The following is a 24,659-nucleotide window of genomic DNA, read 5'->3' as shown; positions in this document are numbered from 1 at the left end:
CCATCTCTAATAGCCACAGTACAAAGGTAGAGAAACCAGCCTTATTTTCTCTGTTTTAGTCCCAAGGTACTGCTTGGAATTTCTGCTTCTGCTCTAACAAATGGAGCAACTGCTTCTCCCTCTATACAAACTACTCTCTCCTTTCCTGAATGATGATCACAGCAGGAATCTTAACACTGCTTCAGATATTACATAAATTCGCCCTGTCCTTCTGAGGATGATACAAACAGTCTTAAATGGCTCTTTATCCACTGACTGTGACATCACCGTTGGCAGCCGCAGCACTGTAATTGTTTTGAGAGAGAAGCACTACATATCTCTGAGCGATCACATGCATTCTCTATTCCCTCCCTATCAGCCAAACACTGTATTTAGTGAACAATATAAACAATACATCAATTACAGTCCTTTAAAACTGAGAGTCAAACAGAAAAACATACCAATTATCTGGTTTTCTATGTTTTATAACAACCTAATTTTGGAGCTATGATTTAATTGCCTTCGTTGTAAAACAGGAGTTTTTCAAATCATTCTTCCCTCCTCTAGCATTTATGCTATATTAATCTTTTTCTCCACAAATATCTATATATTTTCTGATTTCATGACTCATTTTGCCCTGAACAGACCACGCTTCAGTTTCTCAATTATGGCAACTACGTCAAAAAAGAAACCACAATTACTAAATTCAAAAAAGGATCCCTATAATCTTCTGCTGATTTAAGTGTCAGTGAAACTAGACTTGTGCTCTGTTCTAATTCACTGTCAAAAAGTTCAGTTAGGACTAAATGAAACAACCAAAAAGTATAATCCAACAACGTCACACATACTGAATCAAGCTATATATTTGCAAACAAAAATGTGATTTTATTAGTGATAATTCTCCCATTTCTTCAACACACAGACAAATGTGTGGCTTAAGCAGTTTCTGATTTTGTACCACTCACTTAAATGCAAGTTGGCCTTCACTGGAACTAACTTAGCCCTTAAACTTCTTTTCCGTCTGAAGATGACAGCTTATGGGTATGGCTACAAAATCCGTCATGAGTTATCATAGTACACCAACTTCTTTTTTTTTTTTTTTTTATGCTATTTTTTCAGTTGTGTGATGGAGTTTCACTCATGTTACCCAGGCTGGAGTGCAATGGCACGATCTCGGCTCACGGCAACCTCCGCCTCCTGGGTTCAGGCAATTCTTCTGCCTCAGCCTCCTGAGTAGCTGGGATTACAGGCACGCGCCACCATGCCCAGCTAATTTTTTGTATTTTTAGTAGAGACGGGGTTTCACCATGTTGACCAGAATGGTCTCAATCTCCCGACCTCGTGATCCACGCGCCTCGGCCTCCCAAAGTGCTGGGATTACAGGCTTGAGCCACCGCGCCTGGCCAGTACACCAACTTCTATTACTCTCCTTTTCAGGCCTAAAGTAAGAATTCTGCCCCTGCTTTCTTTCTACTAGCCTTCAGGTTGAGACCATGATAGAAGAAACTTTACATTCCTCTGTTACTCTCACTATTGACATGTGGGACCAGATAATTCTTTCCTGAGAGGCTATTCTGTGTATTGCAGGATGTTTCACTGTCCAGTGACAAATGCCAGAGTAATCCCTCTACCTGTGACAACTAAAGTCTCCAGATGTTGCCAAATGCTTACAAGAACCACTGCTTTAAACGTACCCCACTGTCTGTCTGCCCATGTGAAGTCTAGGATGAGGAAAGTACAATCAGAGAATAAAAATAACTTCAAAATTCTCCCCATCATCTTGAATCTTAAAGATGCACCACCTTGGAGGCCGTGAGCCTGGGTCTGGAGTTACAAGTGCTCCCAGCTGTAGCCCAGCAGCTTTGGCTCTGCCTAGCCAGCTGGCAGAAGAAATGCCTTCCTTGCTGTGGCCATCTTTCTTCTCACTCTCAGGCCCTTCCTTGAACGAGACCAGACCAAAACTGCGACAAGTACGTTTCCTAAAAGTCAGCTATAAATTGAGTATTGCTTTTTTACTTCCATATTGGACTGTTGTACTTACAGTCAATCATTTCACCCAATAAGAAACAAGATTTAATGAGGCTAGGGCACCAGTTATTAGGCTATATTCCAAATATAAACTGGTGGCTATTCTAAGAGAAAAAAAAATGCATCCAGAAGAAAGGGCAAAAGAAAAGCTTTTCTTCCAGGCTTCAAGTGTCCCCTTGATAATAGCGCTATTCATGGATCAAAAGAGATACTCATTTCATGAGTGCCACACAATAGCTTCTTGTTGCAATAACCATTACAATATAGCATTTATTGAAAGGCTTGTGGGGAGCAGAATCAAGATCTGTAACTATAGGTGACTCACCTTTTTTTCTTTTTTTAAATTCTGAAAACAAATACTCAACTCACTAAGTTTTAACATGAGTACTATTGTTGGGTATCATTTCTATCTTCTAGCAAGAACAGTATTTTATTGGTCCCTAACTATGTAAAGATTCTCATAAATTCTCATCAAAGTGATTCAATTATGAGAGCTGGAACCAACCCAAACTATGGCTAACTGCTAAAAACATTATAAAAGTAAATAAATTAATTTTACTCCAGCACAAACAGATGTCAAAAAACAGACCACTGGAAGTCAAAAAACAAATAGCTCTTTGCCCCGAAAACATCTGATCTTAATCTGTCAAAAATTACCACTGCATTGCCCTTTGGTATGCCATCTTTAACAACATCAAAAGTCATTACCTCTCGTTACTTCTCCTACCCTCAAAGAATTTATAGGTAAGAATTTATAGGAGATTTATCCCTATCTTACAGATAGATATTAACGTCAGTAAAGAATAGTATAAAATCAGATATTATTGAAATTATTACTGTAAATTCCTTCATTTGTGAATTGTCACATATATAACAATTACAGTTATTATAAAAGATGGAGTACATACAGCTGAATTCATGTCAATTCAATTTATATATAATATCACTGCGCCATACAAAGATGCTTTTAGGCAAGAATATATATATGGCAGGGAGAGCCCAATTATTTATTAATGAATCCTTCACAGTAAGTCACATCTTTTTAGGTGTGCCAACCCTGAATTAATTATTCCACCCAATTAAAAAATCCAGTTGAGTTAAACAATTACATCTTGCTCCTTACACCTTAGTCTATATCTGGTGCCTCTGTTCTCTCTCCAGGACTCTCACTTGGTCCAGCGGAAGAGGCTTGCCACATGTTCACCAACACAAGCAAAACTCAGGATTAGGAGATACCTGCTCAGGCAGACTCACGTCTCTCCGCCGACACCCTCCAGTTGGGCAAGAGGAGCATCAATAAAGTGAAGAGGAAATAGGAAGCAAAGTGTTTGTGTAAATGTGTAACAAAGACAAACCCCTTTGGCATCTGAAAAGCATGAAATCATAAGTGTGGCTGAAAACATATCATTACAATAGGCCTTAGGACAACAGAGAATTCATGACCATAACCAAAAAAAGAATGCAAAACCATGACAAGTCACTGAACCTCCAACGCTGCCACTAAGTGTAATCTGTGATGGAAGCAACTAGCACTTTCTCACAAGACTTTATTAGTCACTAAAACAGTTTCTTAAGGGAATCTTCATCACAATCAACAAGACTCACAGCTAAAAATTTCTCCTATGTATTCTAAGCTAATGAAAATCTGGTGAATATTGGCCCTTTTTAATACAATACAATAAATCAAAGTTCTCTTCATAAGGCTATGTTTCTAATAAACACGCAGCATTAAAACTGGAAGTTAAAAGCAGAAGAAAAGCAAGATTGACTATAAATTCAAATGACACACTTTCGGAAAGAATTTAAAGATTAAAATAATTGATTTGGTGAAAAAAAAAATCCTCCTATCCCAGGTGGAAGGGTAGAAATATACCTCTAACCATACTGGTTTTCATGTGGAGCCAGAAAGAGGAGTACAAAACCACTCCAGAACCCAGTGACTCTCACCAGTGAAAGGGAGAGTCAGAGAAACAGGCTGCAACAGCTCACCAGGGCAGGAAGGGCCTGATGTGGGGCCAGGAACCAAAACTAAGAGCCCCGTGATAAAGAGCCAGGTTAGACAGGAACAAGACACAGCATTTCCAAACACGTAAGGTGAAGTAGACACCTGTCTACTATCCATGGTGAGGCCCTGGTAAGCAGGTTAGGTGAGCAACCCACATTAAGGCAAGACATGAAGTAGAGAGAAACATTGTCCAAAACCACATCAAAGTTATAACCATTTAGACTGACATACAAACTTTTCTAAACTACCAATTAGAGTATGAAGTACTTTATATACCTTATCTAATTTACTTAAGCTCTCCGAAATATCTTATGAGGCAAATATAAAATTTTAACAATTAAGAAAACTAAGATTTAGAAGCGTTACATAGTTTTCCCAAACTCGAATAGTCAAATAAGTGGTAGAGCTAACCTTTGAGCCAAGAGCTTTTGGATTCGAAAGCCAGTGTTCTCAAGAATAAACCAAAATGTCTACGTGCATGCTTTTTCCACTTAAACACACAAACTTGAAAGGTTAAAGTTACTGGCAGCAGCCGGGTGCAGTGGCTCATGCCTGTACTTTGGGAGGCCAAAGCGGGTGATCATCTGAGGTCAGGAATTCATGACCAGCCTGGCCAACATAGTGAAACCCCGTCTCTACTAAAAATACAAAAAAAAATTAGCCACACATGGTGGTGGGCACCTGTAATACCAGCTACTCAGGAGGCCGAGGCAGGAGAATCACCTGAACCCAAGAGATAGAGGTCGTAGTGAGCTGAGATCACAACATTGAACTCCAGCCTGGGCAACATGAGCAAGACTCCATCTCAAAAAAAAAAAAAAAAAGTTACTGGAAGCATCCTGTTGTTAAGAGTTCCACTGGTATTTAAAATTGTGTTATGTATCACACTAACCAGGGACCTGGAGAGGATATGAAGTATCTTATGAGGGAATCCAAGAACCACAAGGTGTATGTATTGTTGAGATGTATCAGTATACAGTAAGGAAGACTTCTAAAATGCTGCCAGCACATGCAAATAAAGAACTTGAACAACTACAGCAGAGGTTCTCCAAGCATGGCTCTTGGATCAGCAGTGATATAACCAAGAGACTTCTTACAAATGCAAGTTCTCAGGCCCCACTCCAGACTTACTGAATCAGAAACTCAGGGTGGGGACCAGCAATCCATGTTTTAACAAATCCTAAGGTAATTTTGATGAGCACTGAATTATATAATACTGAATGCAGCATGCAGCATATAAGGTTTCTTAAAACTGATACATATCTAATATCAATGAAGAATGATATGAACTTCAAGTAAAACTGATATGCTAAAGTAGTACACATGAGGCCAAGTCAATTATAAAACTGCCAAAGAAGAAAAAGGCTGGGATCCTTGAAACTGTGCAAAGGCCAAATAAGTATCCTGAAGACAAAGTTTTACTATCCACTTAAATAATACTGCCAATTTTTATGTCAATATGCCCAACAAATCACGTATAATATTTCTTACTGCAGCCACTGCCAAAAATAAAAACAAACAAAAAGTGAAATAAACTAGCATCCTTCAGATGTTTTAATGTTCAGTTAAGTAAAACAAATTTGACCATTCTTGAAAAGCTTAATGATAACTGGATGACTATCATATATACCGCATACCCATAAAACCTATAAAAATTCCCACAAGTGCAAAATGACTGGTTCTTGCCCAGAATTAGATAATTATACACTGTTAAAAGAAGACTAACATTTGAGACCATTTCACTCAACTCTATTATTTCATAAATTAAGGAACTGAGGGCCAAAATATTCATGTGAAGAGTTGGCTACTGGCGGAACTAAAACCAGAGGCAGGGCTTCCTGACCTCCAGCCCAAAGAGCTCTCAATCTACCAGCCTGACTCAGCCATGCTTTAAGTCAAAAAAAACAGAAAACATGGCCTAATGATACTTCAGCAATTCCCAAAACACCTTTGGAAATAATAGAAACTTAAAACAAACAAAAAAAAAGACTATTATTCAGCTACATTAAAGAACTGATAGGAAGAGAAATCATGACCCGACAAATTGAACACAAGACAGAACCTTATAATCTGTATACCAGCTCCAGCCACAAAAGACAGTATCTGTTTCTACCGTAATTGAATTCTGTACGGGTAATGAAAAGATGAATCAATTATTGAGTAATTTAAACAGACAATCGTATCAATTAGTATCTGTTTAGCCACAAGTTGTTTTTGATTCGTCACTTACTTCAGAGAGGATGATAAAGATGACATTCATCCCTCTGCACACTTATCCAACACCCGCTGTGTGTCTCCATGCACAGGGATACTGCAGTGAGTTAACCACACAGCAAGGCAACCACTGTCCTGAGGATTACTGACCAACCAGAAGTAGGTTGACGAGTACCATGGAGACAGTTAAAATAGTGTAATGGAATAGGTGACTAGAGAGAAATAGAGACTGCTGAAGACTGCACTGAGGAGGTGACATTTGATAGGAAACCTGAAAAAGCAGCATCCGATCTGAAGGTCTGAAGAAGAGGATCATCAACAGAGGGGTCCACAAATACAAAGGCCTAAGGAGAGTGTGCACTTTCATCCTCAGGCAGAGTAGGAGAAACAAGGCTACCAAGGGGAGGAGGGGTAGGAGATAAGGCTGAGGGCCAGCAAAAGCAGTCAGGCCTAGGAGGGCATTGGGATTTCATTCTAAGCGCAATGGGAAACCACAGGAAGGTTTTAAATAGGAGCACAACAAGATCTAATTACATACAAATACAACAAAATCATTACGAATTCTCAATGGCCTCTGAGTTTGTTACTCCAGTCACTATCATTCCCTGAATTAACGATGTACAAGCTTACAGCTAACCTCCTGGGACCACGGAAGTCAGAAGGTTTAGTTTAAAATACTTCCAAAGCGTAATATGAGCAAACATGCTAAAGAATGACTCAAAATCTACACCACATCATCAAGCTACAAACATTAATCAATAAACTAACAGTTACAGGCTAAATTATTCTACCTCCCGGATACTTACTTAGCCTGTATACTACCTTAGAATAGCAGTCATAAAAGTTTTATAAGGTGTCTTTCAGAGCCCTACTTTCATTAAAAAAAAAAAACCCTCCAAAGAACAAACTTAATTTGAACACATGCTTCTATTATTTCTGAAAATATGTAGTCTTACGCTTAAATACCTATGTCTCAGAGCAAAACAACAGCAAGACCCTGATGGAATAAGCAGAGTATCCAGTAAGTCAGAGGGAGTTCAGAATAATGAATTTATTCTTAACGAATAAATAATGAATTTACTCTTACCATTCTCCTCATCACATCTTCCACTGCCGGTTCAAAAAAAGCTACTTCCTAATTAAACTGAAGGCTACATTTAGTCTTCCAGATTATTCTCTTTAAATTAGCACCTCTACGTATGAAATGATTTTTAAAAAAAACAAAGCACCCAAAGCTTATTGGCTGCCCAGTCTACCGTTCAAGTCAATGATTTCCAACACTGGCTTTTTAATTGCCAAGGTTCCTCAACTATTCCCTCAAAAAACACAGTTTCCTGTATCACAATGGTCTGGTATATGCTGGGAAGAATATCAGAGGCAATACATTAAAAAGAGTTCAATCTAATAAAATAATGACAATGGAATGTGGTAAATATAATAACAGAAGTTATGGCTTAGTCTTCCAAGTTTGGGATTAATTTTTACATAGAAAACTGGCTGATTCACTCTCTCCTTGTCATATGCTACAACATGGAGATTCCATCAAGTGACATCATCTAGATTTAGGCAACTCTTGGGAAATTGACAGGTATTGAGAATTTTTCAGCAAGGTAGTAACATGAATGACTGGAGTCATTTTAGAATAACAACTTATGACATTATGGCATTATGGAAACAGATTGGAGAAGACAGACATGACATACAGGACACCAAAGAGAAAGGTATTTTAATGTGAGGGACAAAAACAACAAGGGCTTGAACAAAAACAGTCTAAAAGAGAATCCTTCCAATGATATCTCTTAGCAGGAGAAAGATAATTAAAAAAAAAAAGAGAATCCTTACTGGTTGGAGTAAGGGGGTGAGTCCTTTCTAAAACAGAAATCTATGACAGGTGATATCCAAATATAGAGAGTGAGGGAAAAGGTAAAGTCAAAAATAGATCACAGACTTAAATATAACACACCTTCTAGAAGAAAACTCAAGAAAAATCTTTGTGACTCTTCAGTAGCCAAAAAAAACCTCCCAAATAAGACTTGATAAAAATTTTAACTTTTGCTCTTCAAAATACACCATTTAGATAATATAGAAGAAACTACAGAATAGAATATTTTTCAATACATATGTATAAATAACAAGGACTAATATCCAGCATATAAAAAGAACTTTTGCAACTCAATAACAACCCAGTAAGAAAAATGGGCAAAAGATCTAAACTCACATCTCATAAATGAAGATACCTGAATGGCAAATGGAATAATGTTCAAAATCATTCATCATCAAAGAAATGCAAATTTAAACCACAATAAAATACCACTACCCAGTCATTAGAATGGCTCAAATTTAAAAGATTAACACTGAATACTGCAGAGAATGTAGAGCATTTGGAACTTTCAAACACTGCTAGTGAAAATGCAAAATGGTATAAACACTTTGGAAAATGGTTTGGCAGTTTCCTTTAAAATTAAACAAACATCTACCATTGGGTTGCTAAATATTTACCAAAGAGAAATAAAAATGTATGTTCACAGAAAGTCTTATACACCAATGTTCATAACACATTATTCATATTAGACAAAAACTGGAAATAGCCCAAGTGTCCATCGATAGGAGAATGACTAAACAAACTGCCATGTATTCATACAATAGAATACCAGTCAGCAGGCCAGGCACGGTGGCTCACACCTACAATCCCAGCAATTTGGGAGTCTGAGGTGGGTGGATCATGAGGTCAGGAGATCAAGACCATCCTAGCCAACATGGTGAAACCCCATCTCTACTAAAAATACAAAAATTAGTCAGGCGTGGTGGCATATGCCTGTAGTCCCAGCTACACAGGAGGCTAAGGCAGGAGAATTGCTTGAACCCAGGAGGCGGAGGTGCAGTGAGCTGAGATCACACCATTGCACTCAAGCCTGGAAAACAGAGCGAGACTCCATCTCGAAAAAAAAAAAAAAAAGAATTTCAGTCAGCAATAAAAAGGAATGAACAATTGAATACATGGGTGAATCTCAAAGTCATTCTACTGAGTAAAAGTGAGCAGATGCAAAAAGAGTAAGGGATGACTCAACTTTGTATGTCAACTTGGCTAAGCTATGGTGCCCAACTGTTTGGTCACCACAGCCCAGCCAAGCTAGACTAGGTGTTGCTGTGAAAATATTTTATAAATGTGATTAACTATACTCAGCTGACTTTAAGTAGACTTCCCTCCATAATGTGAGTGGGCCTACGCTAATCAGTTGATAGCAGTAAGACCAAAAACTGAGATTTCTCAGAAGATGAGGAATTCTGCCTTAAGACTCTAACATCGAAATCCTGTCTGCATTTCCTGCCTGCCCTACAGATTTTGGACTCAAAATTACAACATCAATTCCTATCTGAGTTTCCAGCTTGCTGGCCAGCCCTATAAACTTCAAACTCAAGACTGCAACACAGAATCTTACAGGCGTTTCCAGCCCGTCAGCTTGCCCTAAAAATGTTGGGCTTGCCAGTTCTCATAAGCAAGCCAATTCCTTAAAATAAACTTCTTTATACATATATTTTTAAAATCTCTTTATAGATATATATTTTTGCCTATGTATAGACATAGATAGGATATCTTATTGGTTCTCTTTCTCTAATGCATCATTTTATATTTATATAAAATTTATATAAATTATGCAATTTGTATAAAATTATAGAAATGCAAACTAATCTCTAGTGACTAAAGGTAGATAATGAACTTGGTTCCCTAGGCCAAGGGTAGACAGAGGATAAACACTGCAAAGTGGCATGAGAAAACTTCTGGGGGTGATGGAAATCTTTTATATCTTGACTGTGGTGGTGGTATCACAGGTGGATATAAGTCAATACTGATCTAATCATATACTTTAAATGACAGTTTACTATATCTAAATTATACCTCAATAAATTATACTTAAAAGTGGACAACTAGGTAAATGCTAGTATCATTAATCAAGATCAAAAATACAAGAAGAATACCTGCTGAAGTGGATTTAGCTTTAATCACACTAAACTGTGGTTCTGTTGGGACATCCTGTGGTAATGCCAAGAAAAACAAAGAATATATGAGTTTAGACCTCAAAAGATAAACATGAGCTAAATGCAGCTTTGGGAGTTATCTGCACAAAAGTGGTAAGAATGACTAGGAATAGATTTCATGAGAGCAAGACAGCCAAGTGAAGAAAAGGAATGACTTATTAGTGGGCTGGGTGTGGTGGCTCACACCTGAATCCCGGCATTTCGGGAGGCCAAGGTGAGCAGACCATCTGAGGTCAGGAGTTCAAGATCAGCCTGGTCAACATGAAACCCCATCTCTACTAAAAACACAAAAAAGTTAGCCAGGCGTGGTGGCAGGCGCCTGTAATTCCAGCCACTCAGGAGGCTGAGACAGTAGAATTGCTTGAACCTGGGAAGCAGAGGTTGCAGTGAACCGAGATGGCACCACTGTACTCCAGCCTGGGCGACAGAATGAGACTCTGTCTCAAAAAAAAAAAAAAAAAAAGAATGCCTTATTTGTGTCCCACAGATTCTGCTATTGGGTCTTTTGTGATCTGAGGAATGTAGTTTCAATAGAGTAGTAGGGCTGAAAGTTGGACTGAAATCAGTTTTAGAAATAAAAGGAAATTCTTTTAAAGTGACCATAGTGATTATGGTATTTTTTAAAGACACTAGCTATAAAGGCAAGAGAAAAGGAGGCTGATAAATAGGAATGAGAACTAAGAAGGGTTTTATTGTTTGCCTTTTGGTTTTTTTGAGAGGTATTTTTGTTTGTTCACATTTTGTGTGCTATTCATTTGATTTGAAATATTAGTTTTGTTTGTAGACAGAACACATTTGAACACTTTTACAGCCAGAAAGAATGAGCCCTCAATGTCAGTAGGTTGACACCACAAGAGGAAAGGGTGAGGTTTCTAAATGAAAGATCAAGAACACAGATGAAATTGTTACCTTAAATAATCATCTCTACTGGGCACAGTGGCTCGAGCCTGTAATCTCAGCACTTTGGGAGGCCAAGACAGGCAGAACATTTGAGGCTGGGAGTTCGAGACAAGCCTGACCAATATAGAGAAACCCCGTCTCTACTAAAACTACAAAAAATTAGCTGGGCATGGTGGCACATGTCTGTAATCCCAGCTACGCGGGAGGCTGCGGCAGGAGAATTGCTTGAACCCAGGAAGTGGAGATTGTGGTGAGTCAAGATGGCACCATTGTGCTCCAGTCTAGGCAACAAGAGCGAAAGTCTGCCTCAAAAAATTAAAAATAAAAATAAAAATAAATCATCTCAATGGGTTCTACAAATTCTTAAGATAGCTTTCATATTTACTGCAATTTTAAGTGTATATATAATGCCTCTTTTAAAAGAAGGGGTGAGAATCATTACGATATTAGCTCAGTCAAGGGTAAAGGAAGAGAAGACTTACTAAATGACCTCTATGTCAAAACCTTTCACAATTATCATCAGTTAGCCATCACAACTTGGAAATCCATTTGTAGATGAAAAACGAGAGGCTCAGAGAGGTCAGGTGACCTTCCCAAGGTCAAAAGCCCAATTGGCAGCCGACTAAGGCTCAAAATGAAGCTCATCTGACTTCAGTCTCCTTGCACTTCCCCATGCCATGCTACATGTCTAACAATCTGAAAGTATCACAGAGGAGCAAAAATAGTTGAATTCAGCTGCAGTGAGCAGTATCAGAAAAGAAGAGAAAAATACTGCCTAACACCGTGTATTATACACGGCCTTAAATCTATCTAAGCTGATCAGATTTTGGACAATAGGCAGAATGAGCCAATGAATCAGCACATATATCACAAGAAGGCTGCTACAGACTGAATGTTTGCATTCAGTCTAAAATACTAACCCCTAATGTAATGATATTAGGAAGTGAGGCCTTTGGGAGGTGATTATGTCGTGAGGGCAAAGCACTCATAAATGTGTGAATGACCTCATAAAAGCAGCCCCAGAGAGCTGCCTTGCTTTTCCTGCCAGGTGAGTACATAGTGAGAAGACGACCAACCATCTATGAGCCAGGAAACAGGCCTCCATCAACATGGAATCTGCCGGCAACTTGATGTTGGACTTCCCAGCCTCCAGGATTGTGAGAAATCAATTATGCTGTTTATAAAACCACCCATTCTATGGTATTTTATAATGGCAGGTTAAACAAACTAAGAAAAGGGCTGTGTCATTTTATGCCAAATTCACAGCAACATCAGCAATGGCTTTTCAAATTTCAGTTCTTAGAGCTTCCTCAGCATTTAGGGTAGAAATATGCTAAATTTTGGTTAACCACAAACAAATAGAACCCATCCCCCTCACCTCAGAAATATCTTTATTTAGGAAGTTATCCTTCCTAAAAATCTGGCATGTTGTGGAGGCAAAGAACTTTGAACAAAGAAAACACACAGGCTGGGGCGCGGTGGCTCACGCCTATAATCCCAGCACTTTGGGAGGCCAAGGTGGGCAGATCACCTGAGGTCAGGAGTTCGAGACCAGCCCGGCCAACTTGGTAAAACCTGGTCTCTACTAAAAATATGAAAATTAGCCAGGCGTGGTGGTGGGCGCCTATAATCCAGCTACTTGGGAGGCTGAGACAGGAGAATCACTTGAACCTGGGAGGCGGACGTTACAGTGAGCCGAGACTGCACGACTGCACTCCAGCCTGGGGAACAAAGAGCAAAACTCTGTTAAAAAAAAAAAAAAAAGAAAGAAAGAAAAGACAAGACATAAATAAACTAACAACAAGGAAACTTTCCTTGTAGCTAAAGTTCTCATAATAGCCATCTCTGAAATATACTACTTTATCTCAGGGAGACAATTAGAGCAAACTATATAAAGGCTGTAGAGAAGCTCCAAAAAAAATAATGATGTATAAAGTTCAAACAACATTACAGGTTTTGAAGGGCTTTGACAATGTTCCACCTTCTACCTACGGAGACTTGAACTAGCTAATACAAATGTCCCCATTATATTGCTTGACATTTTCCAGCATCTAAAACCTAACATGTTAAAAAAAAAAAAAAATTGAGTGAGGTAGGGAACTTAGAGTAGATCCAATTCAGCAATACCACAGAAACTAAGTTTAAATAAGGAGACTCTCAAAACCCCAGCAGCCTATGGTTCCAAGCATGACAAAATCCAAGCCTTTCTTACTGTTGCTTCCCATATTCATCCCTTCCCTTTTGCTTCCAAGAACATCACATACTGCTTACAATATTGATTGGCTCTCAGCATACCATAGAGGTCCATTGTACTCAATTTTAGGGTGGTGGGGTTTTTTTTATTTCTTTTTTGAGCAGTTCTAACTATACATAAGGACTGTATTTCATGACTTCTATTTTTTCTCAGACATCTTCCAAAGAACAGAAAGAAAGAGAAAATCTTCTTGTTTTTTTTAAGGAAAGAGTCTTGCTCAGTAGCCCAGGCTGGAGTGCAGTGGCATGATATCGGCTCACTGCAACCTCCACCTGCCAGGTTCAAGCAAATTCAGCCCTGCCAACTAGCTGGGATTACAGGCATGTGCCACTACATTCGGCTAATTTTTGTTTTTAATAGAGATGGGGTCTCGCCATGTTGGCCAGGCTAGTGTTGAACTCCTGGCCTCATGCGACCCATCCACATTACCCTCCCAAGGTGCTAGGATTACAGGAATGAGCCATCATGCCCGACCTAAATTTAATTATTTTTTAAAAACAATAAAATTCACTACCTTTCAAGCAAGATGGGTCTACTGGAGCATTTCATCAATCTGAGATATGTTATGGGATCCTAGTGATCTCACTTTTCCTGTATCTTAAAACACTGTTATTTCATCACTCTAAGGATTATTTCATTATTACACAACAATTATTCCCAATTATGCTTAAAAAAAAGATTAAAGAAAACAGAAAAATGGAATCATCTAGAGAAGGATGATATAATGATGAAATAAATTATTACTATATTATCGTCCTTTAGTTTTCTTATTGCATTACCCAAAACATTACATAATCTTCCAGAAAAGCTTTAGACTAAACATACTAACTTTATAGTCTGCTTTTACCTTTCACTGAACATAGTTGAGAATTAAGAATTTTTCATTTTGTGCCCACAATTGCAAAGAGAAGTGACAAATGAAGACATGGCACAGTTAAATCAGAAGATGAATGCAAAGAGACACATGACAGCACTCTAGATTCTGATGATGATGATGATGATGATGATAATATGAAACTGATCATACAGGCTAAATGTCCCTAATATAGAAATCTGAAATGCTCCAAAATCTGAAACTTTTGAGTGCCAATAAGATGCCAGAAGCAGGCAATGGACATTGTTAACACTATAGAAAAAGTGCTTACTGATGACAGGATAAAAACGTCTGATGGGCTTAATGAAAGCCTAGAGCAGCGTGCATTCTTAACAGAAGAAGTTATCAATCATATCAGTTTATAAAATCAAAGAGAGACGTCTAAGACCAAAACCATTGTTAACGATGCAGATGACTCTAGAAAAACATTTTTAGAAGCCATCCAGCAGAATGCCTCCTCACAACTACAGGACTCACTTCCTGGTTCTCATGTTTCTTCTCTCCTAAAAAAGTACAGTGTACAGTAGTAACCTGTTCATCAAAACACAACATCATCACTGTACAGATAGGTGAATTTTTAAACAAAAACACAGTGTTATAGGTAGAGACTAAAAGCCTGCCATTGTTCATTGGGGCTGTTGTTTAACATGATACAAGTCATTCTGTTGATGCTTTTCTGCTTACAGCCTTAGTTACCGTGAACACATTACTTTTTCACAGTATTAATGGTATGTCATATTTTCCAGTTAAGAATTTATGTGTGAATAATTGTAAGAAAATGATTGCTTAATGGTAGCATATAAATTCAAAGTCAGGAAAAATGGTGATGCCAAACCATCTCAGATGATTCACATAGATGGCTGAGACAGTGACATCTTTGCTTTCTATTTTTCTTTTCTTTTCTTTTTTTGAGACAGAATCTCACTCTGTCACTCAGGCTGGAGTACAATGACACAATGTCGGCTCACTGCAACCTCCCCCTCCCAGATTCAAGCAATTTTCCTGCCTCAGCCTTCCAAATAGCTGGGATTACAGGCATAGCCCACCATGCCCAGCTAATTTTTGTATTTTTAGTAGAGACAAGGTTTCACCACGTTGGCCAGGCTGTCTCGAACTCCTGACTTCAGGTGATCCACCTGCATTGGCCTCCCAAAGTGTTGAGATTATAGGCATGAGCCACTGCACCCTGCCCCATCTTTGCTTTCTAAAGGTTCAATGTATAGCATCTTTGTGTCATGCACAAAATTATTTTAAAATATTCTATAAAATTACCTTCAGACTATGTGTATAAGGTGTATATGAAACATAAATGAATTTTGTGTTCAGACTTGAGTCCTATAACCAAGAGATCTCATTATGTATATGTAAATATTAAAAAAAAAAAAACTCCAAAATCCAAAACACTGCCAGTTCCAAACATTTTAGAAATGGAATATTCAATCTATGCGAGCAAAATCCAAACTATGAATCTTTAAATGAAGACATCCTACACGGATTTTCTCCAATTCAAGAACTGATACAGCACCAATATATTTCTAAATGGAAAAAGGAATGTATGGTGTTCTCATTCAAAATGTTATTCAACAGAAAGGACTTTATGGCGCAATATTATACAATAAGAATTTGGGCCATATCATTTTGCTAAAATGGCCCGTAACAAAACTTCATATATTGCAAGCTGACACATGTTAAAAACAAGAGTAAGCTGATCGCAGTGGCTCATGCCTGTAATCCCAGCACTTCCAGAGGCTGAGGCAGGTGGATCACCTGAGGTCAGGAGTTTGAGACCAGCCTGGACAACATGGTAAAACCCCATCTCTACTAAAAATACAAAATTAGCCAGGCATCATGGTGCATGCCTGTAATCCCAGCTACTCAGGAGGCTGAGGCAGGAGAATTGCTTGAAACTGGGAGGCAGAGGTTGCAGTGAGCCCAGAACACACCATTGCACTCCAGCCTGGGTAACAAGAGCAAAACTCCATCTCAAAAATAAATAAATACGTGTAAAAAACAAGACTAACAGAAAATATGTGATTTGGAAATAAAAAATATTCATTAGATTGATAATGCTAATTGACTTTTTACAAAACTAGGAAGAAAAACATGTTGTAAACATGAAGGAAAGATGCTGTCCTCCTTCAACAGAACTATGAGTTGTCCAAGATTTTAAAAAGTTCTTCAAGCATGGCAGTTGATGACATAAATATAAGAAGACCAAAAAGTAATGATAAGATAGAACTTACTAGAGACGTATTTGAAATATGAAATCAGTACTAACAAGATGGAAATGTTCTAGAGTCACATGTAACAGATGATAAACAGCTGCATTTTAGCATGTTACTCATTTATACATCATGGAATAAGAATTTGGGTATATTAGGCCAGGTGTGGTGGCTCACACCTGTAATCCAAGCACTTTGGAGGCCAAGGCGGGCGGATCACCTGAGGTTGGGAGTTCAAGACCAGCCTGACTAACACGGTGAAACCCCCTTTTTAAAAAAAGAAAATTGGGGTATATTATGCTTGAATTTTTAATAAAGTATTCTAATAAAGTTGTTCTCCCTATCCCTTTATTGTTCTGTACATTATTTGTAAAGTGAAAAATGCACAAACATTACAAAGGACCCACAAACTGGACCCAGACAGCAAATAGTAATTGCCTACTTTTCCTGGTATATAAAAGAGCATCTTGGTGACATTTTTGTGAATGTTTAAAAGATGCATTTTAGAAACAAAGAATACATCCTTTGAATCCTATCATGATTACACAAGAGTTTGTTTAAAACTGTTTATCCTCCCTCCCCACAGCAATCACATCTAGTTATTCTACTCATTTCAAAAATCAGAAATCATTTTTTTTTTCACTTGGTCAATTTTTATTTCTAAAATAAAAGGCTTCAAAACAGCCTGGAAGAAACCAGGGGTTACATAAAATCCTCTTTAGGAATATTCCTACATCTGGACTTCTGATTCCGCAATACTGAAAGGTTTTGTCAAGATTTACATCCAATGTTCCACTAAAATTCAAATATATTTCTGAGCTACAATTTCTAATTACACTTGACTTTCTGTTTCTTTCAATTAAATAACCTCTGAAAGTCTGATATAGAATGCTAAGTGTTTAATAGTTTCTAGACATTAGAGTTATTCTTTTAAGGACTTAGTCTATCTTTATTATTAGCAGTAATTTTATAGATGGTATAGTCAACTTTCAATAGTTTATTTCTAATTCAACCTCGATGATTAGTGAAGATAGCAGTCATCACTAACAGACTGTCACCCCCTCCATCACCCCAGAGAATACAGCATATAAATCATTTTCTTGATATCTATAAAACAGAATTATAATTCTGATAGCTAAAACCTTACTAAGGCATAAATTGTTTGCTTTTGTCCTAGTAGAACCCAGTTTCTGAGATTTTAAATCCTGGTATTTGCCCATCTCCTTTCTCACTGTTAGGTAATCATAGAATTTCTCCTCCCCACCTACATAATGGTTTGATTATTGTCACTGAGAATGCCTATAGCAGCCTCTTTTCCACTTGCATATTTCTAATATAACCACATAACTAAGCTCAGCAGAATTATATTTAAAGATAATAAAATCTGATCTGGATAAGGTTCAGTAACTTCAATTTCGGATAGGCACAGAATTTTTCAACTTATTTTCTCATTTTTGCCTATATTACAGATAGGTATAGTTGTTAAGAGCCTTTTGTTGTACTGCTTCTGTTGTTTACAGAGTAACGTAATTTTTAAACTCATATTCCAGAGAGTTATAAAATAGCCTCCTCCATCGTCAGCCAATGATATCATTGTTGAGCTGTTTTCAATAAAAGTTCAAGTTGTACTTCCTGCCTCACAGGTCATGTCTGGTTCCGTTTTTGGATCCTCTCCATTGTATTCAATCCCTTTGGTTCTCAAGGTGCCTACTTACTGATCAGGGGCTTGAAGAAAGGGAGACAATGTTGGTTTGTAATTTGTTTCTGTTTTTCTTTAATCATAGCAGCTGGAATTTTTCATCTAAGCTGTGGCTTCTTCGACTACTACATTGCAGTTCTCAAACTTAACTTTAGACTTCTCTGGATAGTTTCTAAGATATAAATTAAATTCAGTGTCAACGAAAACAAACTTATAAAACAGGCCTTCTTGGCAACACCCCTCTCCCCAGATATAGAGGCGCTAATGGATTCTCATCCTTTCCTCGGAGCCCTAAGATGACTTGAGCCTCACATCAACTCTCTTCGCTACAGTTAGTCAATTCTCTTTTCTTAGTTATCTAAGTGCCAGCCAAACACTGCACCCTAGCATTTTTCATTCTGAACCACTTTGTGGATGAAGAGGGCCACACTGAAATGTGCCTCTCCCTGAACTGATTAGTTTTCTGCTGTTGTACTCTATTAAACCAGATAGGAAAAAATAAAAGAGCACAATTTCTTTAACACAATAGCAGTACGACAGCAGTACAGCCTATATTCTCCCCCATACTTCCAAACACACATGCCACCAGATTCAAACAGCTGTTACCTACTTACCTATTTAGAAATGCAATCAAATATAAATATTTTCAGAGACAGATCAATCCTTGCATCCTAAAGCTCTGTGGCAACAGTAATTCTCATGAGTCATTACTCAAGATTTCATGCCTATGTCACAGGCGAGTCATGTTTCAAACTGTTCAATCATTTCATTTAAAGGGCTCAAAAACTGAATTGGGTTTTGCCACATATGGGCTGTATCTTTTCATGTATGGAAGAATGGATGAAATCCAACAGAAAACTACAAATGATTTTCTCTCTAGTTTTATACAGTAATGGGTTTATTCTCCCAAATTCTAGGACTTTCTCAAGTGGTAGTAGGAATTGTGGTTTTGGCTCTCTTAAGCCAATGTAAGCATATTTCCCAACATTCATTAACTGAGAGAAGACCAAATAACATTGCAGTACTTTTGAAAAGCTGAAGAAATCTCTGTTTTAGTGGTCTCCTTTGAAATTATTTATTTTAACCTTCCCCATTCCTGTTGGAAAATTAATTTTCCTGATCTGATATTGCCTCCTTTCCATATACTGAGATATCATAATACTATGATTTAGGGCCTGATACTGAGTTAAATGTTCAAAGTGAGATATTTTTCATTTGCTATATCCACTCGCTGCCACTGCTCCCCCTCCCCCACCATTTCTTGTAATCCAAGGATCTGGCAGGAAAGTGGCTGGCAGGAGCTAGAATTTAATCATGGCAGTTAATTATAAAATAACAGGTCCCAGCTTGTTTCTACTTTCCACCTCCAAGAACATTTATAAATCTATACATCTGTAGACAGTTTATCTTTCAAAAACTTCTCATTTTAAATTTGTCACCCTCGCATAACTCTAAAGAGTCAGTGATCGGTAACTGGATTTTAGAGATAGTCTTTGGTGTTGAAGTAGAAGAGATTCAATATTTAACACGCTCATTTTACCAAGTTCAAAACCAGTGACAGGAAAGCCAGAAAGATAAATATATATTTACCTGATATATAATACACAGCTGATATATTATATAGACACACACACACACACACACAGACACACACACACACACAGACACACACATAATAGCTCTACTACTAATAAAGCCTAGGTTGGAAAAGGTAGCTTAGGTCTATTCATCAAGTGGTCTTGGCTAATATTTCACCCCAGAATCAGGACAATTTCTCTACCTAGTCACAGGTGCAGCTCAACAGGCAGAGGCCTTCCTGAGGAGGCCTGCCCCTATAAAACTCACAGCATAAACAAGCATGGCAGAACACAATATATGTAGGAAAGGATGAGCTAAACTAGACAGGCCCCATTCCCTTTCAAAATTTGAGGACCATAAGTCACTTCTCCACTGGGGAAGACTAAAGTGAGGGAGTTTCTAGAGAGGCCAGGAGTATTATGCCAATGAATGCACATCCCATACAAGCATGCAAACATGAAACCAGAGGAATGAAAGTTCTTCCCCAACATGCAACACCAAGGAACCTCAAGTTGCCCCCAAAGCCAGGCTGACATTCCCCAGTTCCCACACATTGAACTTGCTGACTGAAACATTTTTCCTTTCCACCTATCTAAATCCTACTCATCTTACATTATTAAAATTATCTCCAATTCTCCTTTTCTGTACAAATATTTCTGTACAAAAAAAAAGTCACATCCTTTTTGAGAACACTTGCATCTTAAAAACTACATGCTACACCCTGTAAATGTACTGAAGCAGCTACATATAAGCTTTAATAGACTGCAATATGCTAAGAAGCAACAAACAGTGGAGGGCCATCAATTCATCTTGCACTCTTCCCTTGGGTACTTCAAGATATATGAGCAAATCGCTTATAGATCCAATAAAGGTACCAAAGCATGCACCAAATATTAGTAAAGCTTAACTTAAGCATAAATACAGCTTTAATATTTTCTTCTCATATCCAAATGTACTTATTTGCATACTTCCTATTATGCCAGCACCCCTCCTTAGAGACCACCACTTCATGCAATGAGGAGTGACATTAAGGCTCAACTTTAAGAAAGAGGGCTCTGACAGCAATGAGAAGAGAGAAAAAGTAAATGAGCAGATATCCAACATGGGATTGTAGCATCTAACATGAGAAGGCCATGCATACAGTGGTGCAGGTCCAATCAACAAAATTTGGAAAAAGTTCAGCTTTGGGGTGGTCTGAAAAGGGAGGCAAAGGAGGAATTCTAGATGATTTCATGGTAACAATCCTGAGTGACTTAGAGGACATAATAGCATTAACTAAAAAGGAAGTACATGAGACAGCAATTTGAGGGAAGGACATTTAGATGGAGAGATCCTTGAGAAGTATGTGCATTTAAAGGACACGTGGGAGAGAAACTAATGAAGGTGCTGAAAATGGCCAATGACACTGGAAAAGAACAAGGGCAGTAAAGTGTCACAGTAGCCAAGGGAAGACAGAAAGCATTTTTTAAAAGGACAAGATGACCACTGTGTCAGCTTCTGTCAATAATTAAAGGAGACAAAGGACAAGAAGACATCCATGGATGTGGCAAATAACCAGTAAGAACGAAAGCTAGCATCGCGTCTGCTGCACACTTGCCACGTGCCAGGCACACTACTTCAAGAGTTGTACAAGTAAGAACCCATTTCATCCCCAAGAACCCTTGGAAGTAAGTGTGACTAGCATCCCCATTTTGGTGATCAGCCTCCCCAGTAGCTGAGATTCCTGGCGTGTGCCACCAGGCCCAGCTAATTTTTAGTCGAGACGGGCCTTCACCATGTTGGTCAGGCTGGTCTCAAATTCCTGAACTCAGGTGATCCACCCACCTTGGCCTCCCTTGTACAAGTAAGAACACATTTCATCCCCAAGAACCCTAGGACATAAGTGTGACTAGCATCCCCATTTTGGTGATCATCAAGAAAATTAAATCCATAATAAGGAAGAGGCAGAACCCAAAGTGGATGGGGGTGAGGACAAATGGAAGGTAAGAAAGAATAATCTGCCTATAAATGAACAGAGGGATAAGAAAACAGAACAGCAGCTGCAAGTAAAAATGTTTTTGGTTTGTTTTTTATTTTTAAGATGGAGACTGAGCATTGAAGTGTTTATCAACTGAAGGGACAGAATTGAAGTCTGTCCCATACAAAAAGTATCTCTGGTGCCACTGGGAAAAGTCACAAAGACAGAGATATGATGTCAAAAAGTCCAGAAAGTAGACAGGGAAAGACAGTACAAAATAGCATAGTGCTACCAAACAACAGTGTCGCCGCACTCTGACAGTGAGAAAACTAAAAACAAGGGACTGAGAAAGAGTAAGATCTGAGAGGAATCGGACAGAAATGGCGGCTGTGTAGCAGTCTCAGGCTTCCTTCCACCCCAACACAGGGGTGCGATGAGTGACAGTTGTTCAGTACAGGATGCAAAAGGCTGAATGAGGTGTTTACATGACTTGCTGCACGGGAGACTTGAAAACCTGACAAAAGGTGAAATCCAGGGCTGAAGACAGCAGGTGTCCAGGGCCCCACTCATAGAACCTATAGGAAAAGCACTGGGTGATCTTCCCCCTCTTTTTGGTAGCACCCTGCTTCCTCCTGAGTTCCACCGGAGGTCAGAGAAGACAGTTTCAGGTATCACACTGTATTTATTTCAGAAGCATGCAGTTATGGAGAAAAAATAAGACTTGGAGAGCAGTGGAAGAGACAAGTTACTGCAACCACTTTAGCTGCACAGGTTGGCTACTTCTCTACACACCTTGGGAGTTCATGCATAGCCCGGAGGGAGAAGTGATTGCTAGAGAACAAAAAAATTAGCAACTGAGTCACACAGGGAAAATTTCTGGATAAAAATTTTAATTAGCTAGGTTGATCCTTAGGCTGGAACACTTTGTGGATTTAGCTGCAAAGTGTATTTGAAGGAATGTTAAAAAGTAACAACTGTGTTTTAGATAACTTATTTTACAATATACATTTCTAGGGTAAAAATACTAAGAACTCTTTTCCATAAACACCTCTATCACAAACATAAGAGTAAAATTAGAAAATAATCAATATTTTAAAATGAATTATATACATGCAACAGAGACATTTCCTTTGAGCAATTTATATCCTAATCATAAAAACCAAGGTTGCAAAATTGAAGAATTGTCCTCATTTTTTAAATTTAAATTCAAAGCATAAACCTACACAAAAATTATGTAAAATCAAGAACAGGTCGGGCACGGTGGCTCATACCTGTAATCCCAGCACTTTGGGAGGCCAAGGCAGATGGATCATTTGAGGTCAGGGGCTTGAGACCAGCCTGGTCAACATGATAAAACCTTGTTTCTACTAAAAATGCAAAAACTGGCCGGGCGCGGTGGCTCATGCCTGTAATGCCAGCACTTTCGGAGGCCGAGACGGGCGGATCATGAGGTCAAGAGATCGAGACCATCCTGGCCAACATGGTGAAATCCTGTCTCTACTAAAATTACAAAAATTAGCCAGGCGTTTGGCACGCGCCTATAGTCCCAGCTACTTGGGAGGCTGACGCAGAAGAATCACTTGAACCCGGAAGGTGGAGGTTGCAGTGAGCCGAGACTGCGCCACTGTGCTCCAGCCTGGCAACAGAGCAAGACTCCATCTCAAAAAAAAAAAAAAAAAATGCAAAAATTAGCTGGGCATGGTGGCAAGCACCTGTAGTCCCAGCTACTCAGGAGGTGGAGGCTGCAGCAAGCCCAGAACGTACCACTGCACTCCAGCCTGGGTGAAACTGCAAGAGTTTCTAAAAAATAAAATAAAATAAAAATCAAGAGGGCCGGGCGCGGTGGCTCAAGCCTGTAATCCCAGCACTGTGGGAGGCCGAGGTGGGTGGATCACGAGGTCAAGAGATCGAGACCATCCTGGTCAACATGGTGAAACCCCGTCTCTACTAAAAATACAAAAAATTAGCTTGGCATGGTGGTGCGTGCCTGTAATCCCAGCTACTCAGGAGGCTGGGGCAGGAGAATTGCCTGAACCCGGGAGGCGGAGGTTGCGGTGAGCCGAGATCGCGCCATTGCACTCCAGCCTGGGTAACAAGAGCGAAACTCCGTCTCAAAAAAAAAATAAAATAAAATAAAAAATAAAAAAAATAAAAATCAAGAAAACAGAAATAATTTCTAGAAAAACACTGGGTTTTTTTTTTTTAAAGGTTGCGTTTTTTTTTTAATAATTACAGAAAGATTATCAACTGAATGGAAAAGACTTGGGTCAGTGTCAGGGATAATTATTTACAGGATCCTAAACAATCAATTCCCTCTTTAGGACTCAGTTTGTTCATATAGATGAGTGACTTGAACTAGATACAAAGTACATCAAAGCCACAGCTTTACAAATGCAGATAGTCAATTTTCTAGAACAAAAGCAGGATTTTATTTAGCTGGGTGGGAGGAATACTCATATCACTTAAAATTTATTAATCTGAAAATCCACATTAAGTGTTATTAAGAATAAAAAAATGCTATTACTTAGGTTTTACATACTAAGTAAAAGCTATTCAATCTTTACTAGGTTTAAGATCACCTGATTAGAATGAGGATGCAGTGTAGGAAATTTTTCCTATTATTTTCTAAATCTGTTTTAAAAAATGCTTGCAGAGGATTAGTGCAGCAGCTCACACCTATAATCCCAACACTTCAAAAGGCTGAGACAGGAGGACTGCTTGAGGACCAAAAGTTCAAGACCAACCTGGCCAGCATAGTGAGACCCTGTCACTAAAAAAAAAAAAGAAAAAAGAAAAAGAAAAATACTTACAGAAATATATCAAATTCAGTACCTCTACTTCAAATTTGTAGGCCTGTATTTTTTCTTTACATTACTAATAACATCATTTCTTAGTTAAACCATATTCTTTT

General features: G+C 38.5%; 1 protein-coding gene and 1 long non-coding RNA gene across 2 annotated transcripts in view; both read right to left on the bottom strand.

Moving 5' to 3' along the window:
- Positions 1–24,659, bottom strand: part of PHLPP1 (PH domain and leucine rich repeat protein phosphatase 1) — a 250,023-nt gene that overhangs the window by 179,670 nt on the left and 45,694 nt on the right. The window lies entirely within an intron of this gene.
- LOC116561763 lies at positions 505–23,059 on the bottom strand. Its single transcript, XR_004273597.1, has 3 exons — positions 23,020–23,059; positions 1,396–4,564; positions 505–1,065 (listed from the first exon to the last, which is right to left on the bottom strand). It is a non-coding gene; the product is annotated as an uncharacterized LOC116561763 (long non-coding RNA).

This window comes from Sapajus apella, unplaced genomic scaffold (genome assembly GCF_009761245.1).
Source record: "Sapajus apella isolate SASKATOON/1434 unplaced genomic scaffold, GSC_monkey_1.0 scaffold30, whole genome shotgun sequence".
Classification (NCBI taxonomy): Eukaryota; Metazoa; Chordata; class Mammalia; order Primates; family Cebidae; genus Sapajus; species Sapajus apella.
Note: the sequence above shows the minus strand (reverse complement) of the source record. Positions and strands in the feature narration are given on the sequence as shown.